The sequence below is a fragment of the Gobius niger genome (genome assembly GCF_951799975.1).
Source record: "Gobius niger genome assembly, chromosome: 7".
NCBI classification, from domain to species: Eukaryota; Metazoa; Chordata; class Actinopteri; order Gobiiformes; family Gobiidae; genus Gobius; species Gobius niger.
In genome coordinates this window covers 14829122-14844345 of record NC_136858.1, presented here as the reverse complement: position 1 = coordinate 14844345, position 15224 = coordinate 14829122, and the positions used below count along the sequence as shown (strand labels likewise).

General features: G+C 42.1%; 1 protein-coding gene across 2 annotated transcripts in view; it reads right to left on the bottom strand.

The window, feature by feature from the left end:
- LOC306965443 (protocadherin-15-like) overlaps positions 1–15224 on the bottom strand; it is a 494180-nt gene that overhangs the window by 434182 nt on the left and 44774 nt on the right. The window contains exon 2 of one of the 2 annotated variants that reach the window (XM_079559865.1): positions 3866–3924. The exons of the other annotated variant lie outside the window; for it this stretch is intronic. The gene's annotated coding sequence lies outside the window, so the exon portion shown is untranslated. The remainder of the gene's footprint in view (positions 1–3865; positions 3925–15224) is intronic. 2 annotated transcript variants of the gene reach the window in all.

The following is a 15224-nucleotide window of genomic DNA, read 5'->3' as shown; positions in this document are numbered from 1 at the left end:
ATTACAGCCATTTTATTTAGTGCCCATACCTGCAGGCATCTTTGCATTGTCTATATCTTGTGCAAAATTGTGATGTTTGGCTCCTCACCAACCCCCGCAAACATTTCACACCAGTCCCGATAGTGCCACATCTAAAATAATAATCTGGTGATATCAAAATCCTCCTGCTGGACGGGAGCAGCTGATACCAGTCATGGAGGTTATGAGTGGAGTCCGACGAGATAAGACAGTCTCTTTATTGATGCCATTCCTTATTGTTCTAAGAGGTAACTGTGGCCTTCCAACAATCTCACACATCCTCATGATCTGATTGAGAGCTCACTTCACTCAGGGAGCCAAACCATGAGGCCAAAGGTGAGGGTGGACCTGATAAAACTGTTATAAAACTGAGTTCAAGAATTGACGCATCGACCTCCAGCCATCTGAGTTGAGCGGCCAGTGTTGCCCATCAAGTCCAGTTTGTGGTCAACAATCGTCCCTAAGTGTTCACATTCCTCCACTCTCTCCATGGCAATGGCAGCTGGTCAATGAAGTAACGACCAAGGTAGTAGATGACCATCTCTTTGGTCTTTGATCTTAGAGAGGTTCAAAGTCATGTGGTTTCCCTTGCACCAGTCAGAAAAGGTCCGTAATTCTGACTGGAGATGCCTGTCAGAGTTGTCAAGGATTACTTTATTGTCTGCGTACTTTAGATATTGTATATTCAGGTTGTTACTTTTACAGTCATTTGTGTATAGTGTGAAAAGGACAGGAGAAAGCACTGATCCCTGAGGACTTCCAATGGAGATGACCCTGACTGAACTACTGCGACCACTGAACCTTATGAACTGCTCTCTCTCAGTCAGGAACTTGACAAAAGATCAAATGCGGATAAAAATTAAACATTTGCAACTTCTTTCCCATTAGAAGTGCTTGCGCAGTTTTAAAGGCTCTGGAAAATCCACAAAGACCCAGCTGAGTTTCCAGGTTGATCCAAGTGCATCTGAACACGATGGAACAGGGTCAAAAAGGATAAACGCCCCTGTTCTTCCTGTAGGCAAACTGAAGAGGTGAGTTGAACCGCTGACCTCTTCCAACAGTTGACTTAAAGCTGGGGTACCTGATTTTTCCCACACAAACTTTGACATTTTTTATTTGGCCCAAACTCGTTTCTAGCACTCACAATCCCTCCTGCATGTCCAAATTGTTCAAGCAAATTGTTTATATGCATGTTTCATGGCCATGTACAGCTTTGAGCAGTGGAAAAGTGGAAAAGGGGTGACCACCTAAAAAAAAAAGATCACTCATTTTGAGTGGTAAATCTATCTTCTATCGCTCAATAAATAATTTGGTGGAGACAATTTAACAATATCTGTCTTTTATAACTCGCCCTGAGGTGGTAAAAACAAATTTGCTTTTCAACAACAAAAAGTCAGGTACCCCAGCCTTAAAACAAGCCTCTCAAAGCTTTTCATCACGGTTGATGTTAGACGCAATTATGCTCTCATTGCAGAAGAATAAGGTAGGCTCTAGTGTAGACATTATTTCTTCGCTGACAAGACTTAAAATGACATTGCAATTCGGAAACGGTCATGTTTGTATCAACTCCATTGTCACACTTGGTCTCCTCCATCTTAGGTCTCTATCTTCTATTTTGAATGTTCTCTTGTTCATTGCGTATCATTCTCAAAAAGGCACCAGAATCTATTGAAAAAGCAATTATGCGCGTGCGAGCTTCCTGCAGCACAGCCTTGTTCTGTTAACTCCTTTGTTCAATGACTCTCAATAACAAGGGCACAACGACCAATGACGCAGTGCTGCTGTGTCCTCCCGTGTTCTGCGAGTGAAGAAGCGGGCTCTTAATGAAGTCCGGGCGTGTGAAAAGATCGGTGCGACGGGGGCTCTTAATCTAAAATGTTGTATAAATGTGCAGAGTGAGGTTGGACTGATAGCCTAGACTGTATATTATTCATATGCAGTCTGGCAGGTCGGAGTCTCAACAAATCTGTTTTATAGTCTGCAGTGCAAAGCCACACAGATTTCAAAAACACACTTAAGTTCATCATACACATATGATGAACTTATATACCTACAATTGTCAAGGTATTCTGCTAAAAAACACAACAAAATATTAATTATTACTATTTATAATAAATACTCCAATCTCAACCATGGAACCACAATAACCACATTTTGGCCTCATCATTCACTCCAATCCAATCCAACTTTATCTATAGAGCACTTTAAAAACAACAATGTTGAGCAAATGAACAGTAAAAATACAAAAACATTCAAAAGTCAAACTCATCAGGCTGTGTTAAAAGCCAGGGAAATAAGGTGTGTTGTAAGGGAGGATTTAAAAAGAACAAGTGACTCTGTCTGTCTAAGGTACAGTTTAGGACCAGTAACAGTGAAAGAGCGGTCGCCTCTGGTTTTCCTCTCTCTGGATTTCCTCTCTCTGGTTTTCCTCTGTCTGGTGATTCACCTAATGATGCACATGCCAAATTTGGCATAAATGTTGCTCGTAGGACTGGGGTTCTGAATTAAAATTCAATGAGGTCCAAATTAAAAGAAACAAAAGAAAAGTCAAGCAAGGTCCCCAACATCAGATTAAAGCAGATTAAATAGTGACTTTTTATACTTTTTTTATACATATCTTTTTTAATACATTTTAGCTCCTTAATAACAGAATGCCTATAGATTATAGATTATCTACACAATGTTGCTGAAGCAAGGGTGTGCTTCTATGCAAACAATAAGGAAAAAGAATTTGCACTTAACAATCGAGCGATTATTAATTCAATAATTAGGGTCTTAATTAGAGACACACACAACACGCAGCCTCTCGACTGAGGGGATTCATGGTCAGGTCTGGATGTGTTGCCGTGTGGGTCCAAATCCGGACTGTTGACAGATCCTAATAATTGTATATTTTTTTACTTTTCTTTTTCAGAGTTGACCCCAATCTATAGCTAGTTCCGAACAATCTGTTCCAGCTCAACCTCCTTTGGTCCCAGGAGAGAATTCATACAAATGTTGGAGCTTGTATAACAAAGTGAGCAATTTCTTTTGTACAAGCTGCTCCGTTAATTTAAAAAATGACCCAAAGCATCGTAAAACAAACACTAAAATTAAGCCGATGAATCACTGTGTAAGCCAGCTGCCCTCAGAACTAAACCTAGAAACTTCTCACATGTCTGTTTAGCTTGATAATTAACTCGACTTACCTAAACAGATCAATGGCCAAACAATAGACACTACAACAAAGTCACAGATCTCAGAAAAAAGGCTACAGAGTTTTTTGTTTTTTTTTGGGGGGGGGGGGTTGAGAAGATCATATAAATATGTGTCTAACAGTCCTAATATCCCCCCAAATCATTGAATGTACATGTTTCATAAACAATAACCATTGTTATAACCACACCATTGGCTGCACAGAGAATAGAGCCCACAACCTCTGCACATCTGCCCAAAGTATTCAAATTTGTCTAATTAAGCATTTCATTTATTTTTCACTTGGTTTCTATTCTCAGCAGATGCCATGAGTCTGAAGGTAGCAGTAGCATTCACCCTTCAGGTCACAGGCAGCCTAAAGAGGAGGTGAACCCTTTCCGAGACCTCTTAAATATTTACCGGGAGGCTTCTGGACACACCGCTTTAGGAACGGGCAGAGATTTTCCTCGGGACAGGGAACATCAGCAGATGTCAAGGCGCATCATCTAAGGGCCATCAATAAAACATAACACGGCAATGCTCTAAAGCCCTTCCCAGTGCAGCCCGTCTCTTCCACTGCCGGTTAGAAGTACGCCACTGGCAAATGACCAGGCAAAAAAGACAGCAAGGAAACTACATTGATGTGCAAATGATAAAAAACAAAGTCAAATACCTGATTATAGTTCCAATCATCACAGCTCATGTTGTCTCTTAATCATTCTTCTTGAAGACCTAAAGAGCAAAGTGAAAGGTACAGGGTAAGCAAGAGTTATAGCAATAATCGAATCATCCCCCTTAACATTCAGAACTGAGTGTCAAAACAAATAATGAGTTCTCTTAAAGGGGGGGTATTATGCAAAATCGACTTTTTCAAGCTTTACGTCATGTTATTAAGTCATTCCCTCATTAAAAACATGCCTGAAGTGTTGCCTTAGCACATTCACGTATTTTCGAGTAATCTGTAGAAATTCTGATGGCGGCCATTTTAGGGATAAAACGCCTGATTCCTTCAGGAAACGCCCTCGACCTCCAGGATACGCCTCCGACCTTTCGTCACCAGCCGAGTAACCAACCACTGCTCCTCAGCAGAACCCCCTCCCCGCAGTGTCTAGCCCTAAGATGTAAACAGAGTCATCATGGAGGATTAGCTTCATGTGTTGTGAACCGGAGCCACAGCAGACTTTTACAAAGACACACATCAGTGTTTCTGTTACCGAAACACCCAGGATTAAAACCGGTGACAAGAACACTTATTTCAGTGTCTGGTTCTGCGCTGGGCCTTGATGATGCACAGAGCCTCCGGAGAAAGCTAATGCTAAGCTAAACCTCGAGTCATCACGTAAAAACGAGAAATATGCACAAATAAAGTCAATAAAACCACCACACACATAAAGAACCGTTTAACAATGATCACACACGGAGCCAGGCTTGTTGATTTGGAAGTTTATTGCTCACATTTCATCTACAATGGGTCATAGCCGAGTGGTTTTCTCCTGGAGCTAACAAGCTAGCCGCAACAAGCTAACGGGAAAATTCACTGAATACAAGCAGCATATTATGCACTAAAAACGTCAATAAAACAGGCAACTGCTTGACGCAGCCTTTATGATGATCACACACGGAGCCTGGCTTGTTGATTTCGTAGTTTATTGCTCACATTTCATCTACAGTGAGTCGTAGCCGAGTGGTTTTCTCCCGGAGCTAAGGCACTATTGCCGCGACAAGCTAACAACCTTCACCTTCACAACATTCATTGAAAACAGGCAGCATATTATGCACAAATAACGTCAATAAAGCAGGCAACTACTCGAAGCAGCCTTTACGATGATCACACAATGAGCCTGGCTTTACACATTTGTGGTTTATTACAGACTTTTCATCAACAATGAGCTGTAGTCGATTATAACAAGCTAACCTCGAAAAACCACTGTCCACCTGCACAGATAATGTCCGTCTTTTGAATCGTATGGGCTCCTGCAGATCCTGGTGTCGTCCATGGGGGTATAGTTAGAGATCCATAGGGCATGGCAGATGCAAAGAGAAGCCTCCAAACAGCAGTTATTTTTCAGGCAAGAGCCCCTTCCAAGCGTCCGGTGTGGAAGGTTCGTCTCCAAATAATATCCTGTGTGGCCATTGTTCACAAAGTGATAAACAGTAGCTCCTTTCCAACAATAAAAATTAAAATGCACCGATCGTAGTTTCAATACTGTTGAGACGAGCGCAGTGTTGTTGTGATGCCACAGACAGCGTGTGGAGGGGGCGTGACGGAAAGGGTCAGAGGTTCTTAAAGAGACAGGGGCCTATTTCAAGTCATTTGCTACCGCCATTTTGAAAGAGCAATTTTATACAAGGCAGTTATTCTAATTTACTGCATTGACAGACCAACAGAAGGTTTCGTCATCATTGTAGTGTGATATAGACTGGTGCTATGTGGCTGAAAAAAGCATAATACCCCCTCTTTAACCCAACGGATTAAGACCCTGGAGCTGCTTCATTATCATAAGTGGATTTATGTTTACTTTCAGTTTATAATTTTCTCTACATTTTTATTTTGTGACAAAGCAGTTTTTTTTCAAGGTCTACTTCCTCTATAGACAAAATGAAGATATTTAGATATGTATTAGTATTCTCTGATTGGTTAAAATCGCTGACCATTACGTTCCGCCAACTTGCCTTCACAGCGTGTTTTAAGACAGAAGGATGGATTTGCTAAACTCTCCATTGAAAATAACGGGGGGGGGGGAAATTGGATTTCATCACAATAGTGAGCACGTTTGCTGAGCTGAAGGCCCGCAAAGGCTACTTCTGACGAGTGAGTGCAAGTTTGTTTTGTTTTTTTTTGCTTGTGGCCGCTGTGTCGTCGTGTCTGTTTTTGATGAGGTCATTGTTGTGCTGTAAGCTAACATGGTGTTGTTTTTGGTCGTAAGCTGTGTGTGCAGGTTATGGATAATATGATGTGTGCGTTCTTCTTTCCCTCTGGTCAAATGTGTGTGTTGGGATAATGTTGCTAGTTGTCATTGTGTTGCTAGTTGCTGTAGAGGTAGGCTCTATGGGAAGTGTATTTATGCAAAAGACATTTATTTATATTTGACCTGTTTTCAAACCTTTTTTTTTTTTCTTTGATAGCACTTTTTTCTTGCTTTTTGCCTTTTCTCCCCCCTGTGCTTTACAGTGTTACGGGGGGAGCGGGTAGGCTTATCTAAATGAGATGTAAATTAGCCCTATTGTCACCCCGAGCAGCAGAGAGTTGAGAACAGCCCAAAAGTTTAGAAGCTAATTTCTCTGCTTAGAAATATTCTGGGTCCTTAAAATCCTTCAAATTGCCACAAATATGATCAGATTTCCACTTTTTGAATATATGTCCAACTCAAAATACCCCAGAACCAAGTTTTGACCCTGGATTCCACGACTGGGCACAAATATCCTCCAGGATCCTCTGACAGCTCCTCCAAGGCCACGTGTCTCTGTTTTGCCTTATGGTTTAAATAAGAGAAGCTAGTGTAATTTTGCAGCTCATTTTATTCTGAAATTCAACGGATTCTCTTCTCCGGCAAGAGCCTGACTTAAAGGAATAGGCCACCGTTTTTACATACCGAGATATGTTCTTACCTCACTTTAGTCGAGTTAATATATCCCCGTCTGGTCTTTGTCCGTGCGCTCTGTCACGCAAACGGAGCACATACGCAGCCTCTCCCACATGTCATATAGCTCCAAAAAAGCTCACGATAGAAGCTACCAAGCTCTTCCACGTGTTCCCTATTTAAATAAAGTTAAGTGAAGCAAAATGTCCGCGCAGTAACTCCTAAAGGTTATTGACGGAAGTGAGCGGGGGAAGTCTTTAGGAGTTACTGCGCGGACGTTTTGCTCCTCGTATCATTACGCCTCACAATATAGTACCCCTTTTTATCTGCTTATAAAATCGACATGCTACATTTCTGTGTAAATATACTTCGCATGAAAACACATCACGTAACTTTATTTAAATAGGGAACACGTGGAAGAGCTTGGTAGCTTCTATCGTGAGCTTTTTTGGAGCTATGTGACATGTGGGAGAGGCTGCGTATGTGCTCCGTTTGCGTGACAGAGCGCACGGACAAAGACCAGACGGGGATATATTAACTCGACTAAAGTGAGGTAAGAACATATCTTGGTATGTAAAAACGGTGGCCTATTCCTTTAAGGATTCAATGTGAGCCTGGGTAGGTCTGACCGTAACCACAATCTTCCCAGCCAGGGAAACATAGGCCCCGTCTGCATCTGGAGGTAGCTACATGCTTGGGTATTGTATCAGTCAACCCCCCACCCCCCCACCCTTGATCAGAACTTGACAAACAAATTACTGCTATAATTAACCTCAAGCTTGAGATGATTTTCCCAGCTGACTGCAGGGACACATAATAACACTTGAAATGTTTTGCCTCCGTAATTATCAAAGTTACTTTCTTCACTGGTGACCTGCCGAGCACTTAATATCGGAGGTGCTTCTCACAGCAAGGGGCGGCGCAAGATTTGCAAATCTCATTTCATAATTAAACTAATTAAACTGCTTTTAGATAATATTCCCCAGCCCCACTGAGAGGAAAGTAATCTGCACTCCGCTTTAGTGGCTCTCACAACTGATAATAAGGCTGCCTATGTTCATGGAGAAGCTTCGTGACATATAGAAATGACACTGTCACTAAAGAACTTGGAACTTTTTGGCCTGTAAGAACAGAGCAAAGAAATGAAAGAAATGTATATAAAAACGTTTTCCTGTTGTGCTTGCAGGCTTTTATAGAATGCTTCAGCGAATAACGGATGTAGGAAAAGAGGTATTTTCAAGGGCATCAACGGTGGGGGTGTAAATCACTTAGGTCAGGTTTTCAAACTGTTTCTTCTTCTACTGTTGAAGCGCTTCAGTCTGTACAATATTTCCTGGATTATGCTGCATCAAAGATAAAACACGAAACACATCTTTAAAGCCCGAAATCCATCACTTGACCCGTTCTGCGCTGTGTGTCCATCGGGGAGTAGTCTGTGTGTGATCTGCAGAAACTGAACACTTTTCTTTTTTCCGTCATTTCCACCGCTGCCTAAAGAGGGAGCTCCAGGCAAAATCCCAGTACAAAATACATAATTAAATCACTCTCTCCTGCAGTATAGATAAACCACATAAAAGTATGATTTATCAGGAAACCTATCACAATATAAAACTTAAAGAGAATATTGATTTTTCACAGATTGATTGATATTGATGTATCCCGACAACCCGATGGTTGCTGATACAAAACTGAAAGATGCCAAGTGGATTAGCAAAGCCTCCAATTGAATGCATACTGGTGGAAAAGTTGTATTTTTTTTTTTTTTTGTTCGAGTCCCAGTTATGTCCAAGTGTGCTCTGTGATGTCTGCTCCCATCAAACTGAGATGTCAAGTTGTCATTCATGTTGCATGAGTTAGCGTGTGGAGCACATAGTGTCACTGTGACATAGCAGGGGGGCGGTATTAAACCAGGGCTAATTATAGTGCTCCTACGCGAGGGGGAGCATCTTTGGAAACAATCTGGAGAATACACACTGGCATTGTGGGAAAGAAAGAGAGAAGCACGGATGGGCGAAAAGAGGCTAGAGAACATTTTTCACATAACAGGCAGAGAACAAAAAAATATATATAAAAAACATGCCTATCCAGAAAAACACCTCTGAAAAATAAGCCTCTTACTGGATGATTACAGTGGGATGATTACAATTACAGTGTAAGTCAGGGTAGGCAACGTCAGGGCCGGGGGCCAAATCCGCCACTCCAGCACAGAAACTCTGGCCCCCAAGATGATTATGAGAAATATAATTATGCCAATACCTAGAAACAGTGTCAGTATTGCGTATTCAGTATTCCTGGCAGAAGATCCCACTGGTCATATACAGTGGGGAAAAAAAGAATGTCTATGTGAAACCAAATACTTTTTTTCCCCACTGTATAATGTAAACAGTGATTCTCAACTGGTGGGTCGCGAGCCTATAGGAAACTTGTATTCAATATTTTCCATCTGAAACTGCATGGAAACATGAACAGAGACTGGGCCAGAAAAACACAATTGCAACTTCACTGTCTACGGATCAAATAGAAGCACGAAGAATAAACAGGCTAACGTGCAAAGCTAACTGCGGGCTAGCGCCACTTAAACAGTATTTACAGCCAAGTTTGAGTGAAAAAAATGTATCTCCATTGTGTAATTGGATGTACAATATCCCTCTCTCCCTCTGTCTTTTCTGTCAGCGTAGTATTTACTCTCACAGACAATTAATGAGTAAAAAAACGCAACATGCTACGACACCTGCAGTGGCGCTTATGGCCTCTAGGGGCATGAGTTACTTAGTACTGCTTTAAAGGCCTTTCATTTAGAAAACAACGCCAAGGTTTCACTCTTCCCTAAACGGGGAAATGTGTGAAAATGATGTGCCCAGGCAACCAATCACAATCACATCGTCAAGTGAACTCTTTCTGCCTTGCTGAACATCCAGATCATGATATTCTTTGGCCATGTGAAACTTCAGTGGGAGTGGGTAAACATGTCTCTCAGATGCCCTCTTCGGGGGTATATATGCCCGGGTCTCACGTATCCGTACAAAGCTCAAATTCAGCTTCATTTTCAGGTCGCATCTTTAGTAATGAAGAGCATTCATCACTGTGTGTGTCAACGCTGCATGGGGACTCGGGCGAGAGACACACATGGGGAATGGAGACACAGACATTAGAAGGAGAATGGGGTGTCCTTCACGGGCTAATGACGGCTTTGGCGCAATAACATGGGGGAAATAATAAGGTCTGGCTGCACCTTTGGAGAGTGTTTCTTGTCCAGAGAATACAGAGCACAGCTGATGTGGTGGGGCGGCGAGACTCTTGTCCAGTGCAGTTTCATATTTTCCCATGTAGCCATACTTCTCCTTCTCATGCATTTGTCAAGGGAAGAAAATTGTATTTGTATAGCGACAATTATCCGTTCACTCCACACCACAAAGTCCAACTATCAAAACATTACCAATATAATGTCAATACCCAATAGATTTAGCATATTCTTCTTACATATTGTGGAAAGATACCATCTTGTGCTGCCTGACTGCTGCACTTAAGATGCCGCCTCCACACGCGCCTTCTCCCCGTGCGGACTCCCGAGATGCCACAGAGCTCTGTCATTTCGTCGCGGATGTCCCCGTACAGCTTAACAAGCAGCACGGGCACATCATTGTTTAGCACTTCAAAGGAAACAAAAAGAAAATGAGAGAAGAGCGACGCGGAGTTGGCCAAAAGAAAAGAAATGAGAGACGCGGGATGAAAGAGGTGGAATGGCAAAGGGGAGACGGAATTCTGAAAAATGTCAACTCAGAGAAAGTAAGGACGAGAGAGAGGGCTGTGGGTAGAGGCTGCTTGTTAGATGACATGAACAGTGGAGCGGTGCTGTGCTCAGGAGTCAAGCATACAAAGTTTGATTTCATGATTAAGAGCTGCTTTAAAAACTGTACACTGCGTTCCAAATTATTATGCAAATGACATTTTTCTAAGATTTTCTAAATTGTGAACTCAAATGAGAGTCAGTATAATTTTCAAGTCTTTAGCTGGTAGAGGATCATTTAAATGTGGTAGAAAAAATGTCCTAGTGATAACAGTATTTTTTCCCAAAAATAAATATAGTAAAAACCTCAAAATCCACTGTTCCAAATTATTATGCAACTCATCGTTTCAATACATTTTAAAGCTTGTAATTAACTGAAAATGGTCATATGTTGAATTTGTAGCATTAGGAGGTCATATTTACTGATATCAAAAGCTATTTCAATCAAAAAAATATTAACAGGTCAAGTTATATTTTACTATAGGAGCCCTTGTGTGACAGCAGCTTCAAAATTCTTAAATCCATTAAACTTGCGTTGTCATGATGAAGAGGATTTTGTTTGGGAAAGCACAGCTCTTCTTTTTGTAGCATAGAAGACAGTAGGGGTGTAACGGTACGCTAAAATTGTATTCGGTTCGGTTCACGGTTTTGGAGGGCTCGGTTCGGTTAATTTTCGGTACAAATAAATAAGAACTAACAAAATTTTTCTTTTGAAAAGCTGCCAATACACAATAGAATTCTTGCATAAAATAAATAAAAGCGACCCCCTGTGGGAGGACCACTAACCACTAAACCACTGTGAGACTGGGATTTAGGACTACTACTAGTCTATTTCCCTTTTTAAAATAGTAAATGGCAAATGGTCCCATTCTCTCACCTCTGGTCCCTGACCCACAGATTGGGAACCGCTGATTTAAAACTAACTGAAACCTGCTCCTGACTGTTGTCTCTGTCTTACCGCTGAGAATTAGTCTGTGAGTCGCCCAACCCGTTTTAGAATGTGCACATTCAGAGAACCAGAGTTACTGTAAGTAACTGTGCTCGTGAGAACCATGTGGATTCAACTCAACAAAAAGGGCACGGAGAACGGCTTTACTCTCGTCTACTCGCCAAAAACTACTGTCCGGATACTCTAGACTCACCAGACACAATAAGATGAGAATTTAAATGAGAGTGAGGCCCAGAGTCCGCGCAGAGAAGACATGAGAGCTGCGCCCGGGACACAGGTGACATGATGCAGCCGCGGAGGAGCCGCGCATGAGGCGAAGCACCGGGAAACAGACGGCCGAGCGGGACACGAGCGGAGAAGCACTCGCGCTTTGGAAGAGACAGGGGGAAGGCGGTCGGTCTCTCCCGCTCATTCACTTCACCAGACTACTCCGTTTTGGAGTTACATGTGGCGAAGTAGGCGGAGAGTGAGTGCGCGCTGGAAGAGCCTGTCCCCGTAACAACAACGCGTTGATTAATCAGTGAAACAACACTACGTAGTTTGCGTATAGGAAGAACCGGCTCTGAGCGCTGGTATAACTTTTTGGCTGAAGTGCGGACGTGATGGGATATTGTAGCTATGCTCAAGACTTTTAATCAAATACTTAAAGCCAGCGCCTTCAACGACTGCAGTTTCTCCGTTTCTCTCAGCTACTCATGCAGCTTCAATAGCGTCCGTGCGGAAACTCGCGTAGGAACTTTGTTCCGCGGCACTTAATATGACGCTAATAATAAATTTACATTATTTAATGAAAATAATACACCGAAACGGTACGCAAGTGGACCGAACCGAACAGGCCGAACCGAAACGGTTCAATACATCCCCGTGAACCGTTACACCCCTAGAAGACAGTGGTCTGTCAGAAACTCCACATATTTTTCAAAGGTCATTTTCACACCTTCAGGGAGCCTAAAAGGGCCTAATGAGGCCGACCAGCTCTCTCCTCATGATTCTGGCCCAAAACATGTCTCCACCACCTCCTTACTGATGTCACAGCCTTGTTGGGACATTGTGGCCATTCACCAACTATCCACTACTCCATTGATTTGACCATCCAGGGTTACACGGCCCTCATCAGTGAACAAGACTACATGAGTCTTCATGTATTCCTGAGCCACTGCAGCCGTTTCTGTTCATCAGCATTCAATTAACCGTTTAGGGGAGGCCCGGATAGAAGGTTTATGCACAACTGCAGCCTCTGGAGGGTCCTACACCTTGATGTTCGAGAGACTCCAGAGGCACCAGCAGCTTCAAATAACTGTCTGCTGCTTTGTAGCAGCTATTCTCTTAATCTGATGTGTTTGTCTGGCAGAAACCGTCCATATTGTGCCTTTATCTGCACAAACCCGAGTGTGCTCTGAATCATCCACAAATCTCTTATCAGTACGATGATTATGCTTAATCTTTCATGAAATATCGAAGGTTTTCATACCTAGACCAAGGCATTCAACTATTTCACGCTTTCATCAGCAGAAAGACCCTTTTTTCTTTCCCGTATTGCTTGAAAAGGATGATCTGCATAATAAAGTGGAACATCCTTTTTCAGTAGTTTTTCTCTTAACTGGGCTTAACCTGAAAACTAATCATCCCAGGTCTCTGAGATTAATGTCAGTGATTCATAGAGCCCCGAGACACGATACCATCCATGAGTTTCATTATTATTGTTTTTTTTTTACCTTTTTGACACAAAAATCCAATTTGCATATTAATTTGGAACGCAGTGTAAGACCTCACGGCAACGTACCATAACCTGGTCAAATGTTGTATTTTGAGAATATGATTATAATATGCAAGCGACTGTATGAGTGGTCAGCATGGCGCCTTTACTTTCCATAGGACGGTCAACTGCTTGGAAGGTTTTCACTGCTGACGGACCACAAGAAAACCTACAAAACCATTGATCCTGGAGAGTTGTAAAGACCACCGTGATCGAAAGTCAAGGCGCCATGTTGACCACTCATACAGCTCAGTTGATCGTGCTTGGAGATGATGAGAGCAGCTCTATTCTCACCTTTTGTGTGCGTTTTATGAACACCAAGTAAGTTTATGCTACTGTTGTATGTTTGTACTGTTTGTACTAAGTAGTTTTACTTGATGAACTGCGAGACCAAAGGTGCAGCAGCACAGATATTAAAGGGCATATATATTGTTTTGTATGTTGACATCCTGCTGACGTAAATAAAGCTTATAAAGAATTCTCTGGCCGGAATCTTTCTGAAGCGCTCCAACCCTAAATGAACCCTATACTTTACAAGAATTGTGCTACATGCTTCTGGATTTATTCAACTTATTATAATTAACCATAATATATGTCCATATAACTTATATAACTGGCTACAGCAGTGATGCTGCTACTGAGGGGCAGAACGGGTCATAACTCAGACAATAGCTGTTAGCTTTAAGTTAGCTCTCTCCTACAAACCAGCTACTTTCTGACCGCGAGGAAATCATGATCAAATATTGCTAAATTATTTTCTGCCTCTGGACCTGTCTCCTCCTCACTCCACTCTCACGTTTCTCACTCCACTCATGAACACTGTCCACTCTGGCCTGTGCTTGTGTGCGAGGATGACAGGCTACAGCATTAAAGCCGGAGCTGTACCGCTGCAAAAGGTGAACATAAAAGTGAAAGGTAGGGACATCGGCAGGGAATAAACTAGTTAGTTAATGTCGAGACATGTGGCTTCTGTTGCCGTCATTATTTTGTACTTGCCTTCTGGGGAACCAGGAAGAACAGGGCAGTGAAATGATAGCAAATAAGTTAAGAAGCAAAGTGTGAGTGTTGTAGTACTAACGTTGATTTCATGTGACAGCATCCTACTAACCCGCAGTGCTTTATTTTTGGGGGTACTTTCATTCTGTGCAGGATTGAGGTGCAAGGCTGAGGATTTGCATCCTTGCATCCTGCATCTCAGTTTTCATTTCAGCGTCAAGGTGATTATTCAAGTGTTCATAGGCTGTACATTGATGAATAAAGAGTACACAAGACACTAAAACTTGTATACTGTACATAAAGAACCTCTTCAGAACCAAGACTGCCCGGGAAAAGAAAAGATTCTGAAATCACAGCAGGACTTTAGTTCTACAGTTCAAGTAAAATAAATACAGCACATCTCCTCATCTTCTCATTTCCATTATATCACATTAAAGCCTTAGTGTTTATGCTCATCTCCCTCTAAAGCTGGTGATATGACAAGAGCTCATATGGAGGGATTCTTGGTTTTAAGCAGTTTCCGATCCCCCAGTGGACATGGCATATCCGCCATCTGTGACATTTAACTGCCTTGTCCAAGGGCCAACGAGACTGCAATCCTAAAGAGCTGTGGACTGAGGCTGTGCCATGGCCCATGTGATAACACATAAAGTTTGTTCTGAAAAGCCGATCGCTCTAAACAAAACATGAAGACAGTGGAGTGAAGAAGTGGCATTTCAGTGGATGGTGGAAGATGGTTTTATTTCATTGTTCATTCAATCTGGGAAACAGTAGCACACTTAGTTTAGGAAGAAAAATAAACTACACATACCACTGACGGCATATGAGCCACATGTTATTTATCTACGCAAAGTATCATTCGTAGTGGTAAGTAGACACTGCAAGTAAACAGGGAAAAAAAGAAATTTAGTGATATTCATTTGAAACTTTTGCTGAACATTACTGACATAAATATGAGAAAAA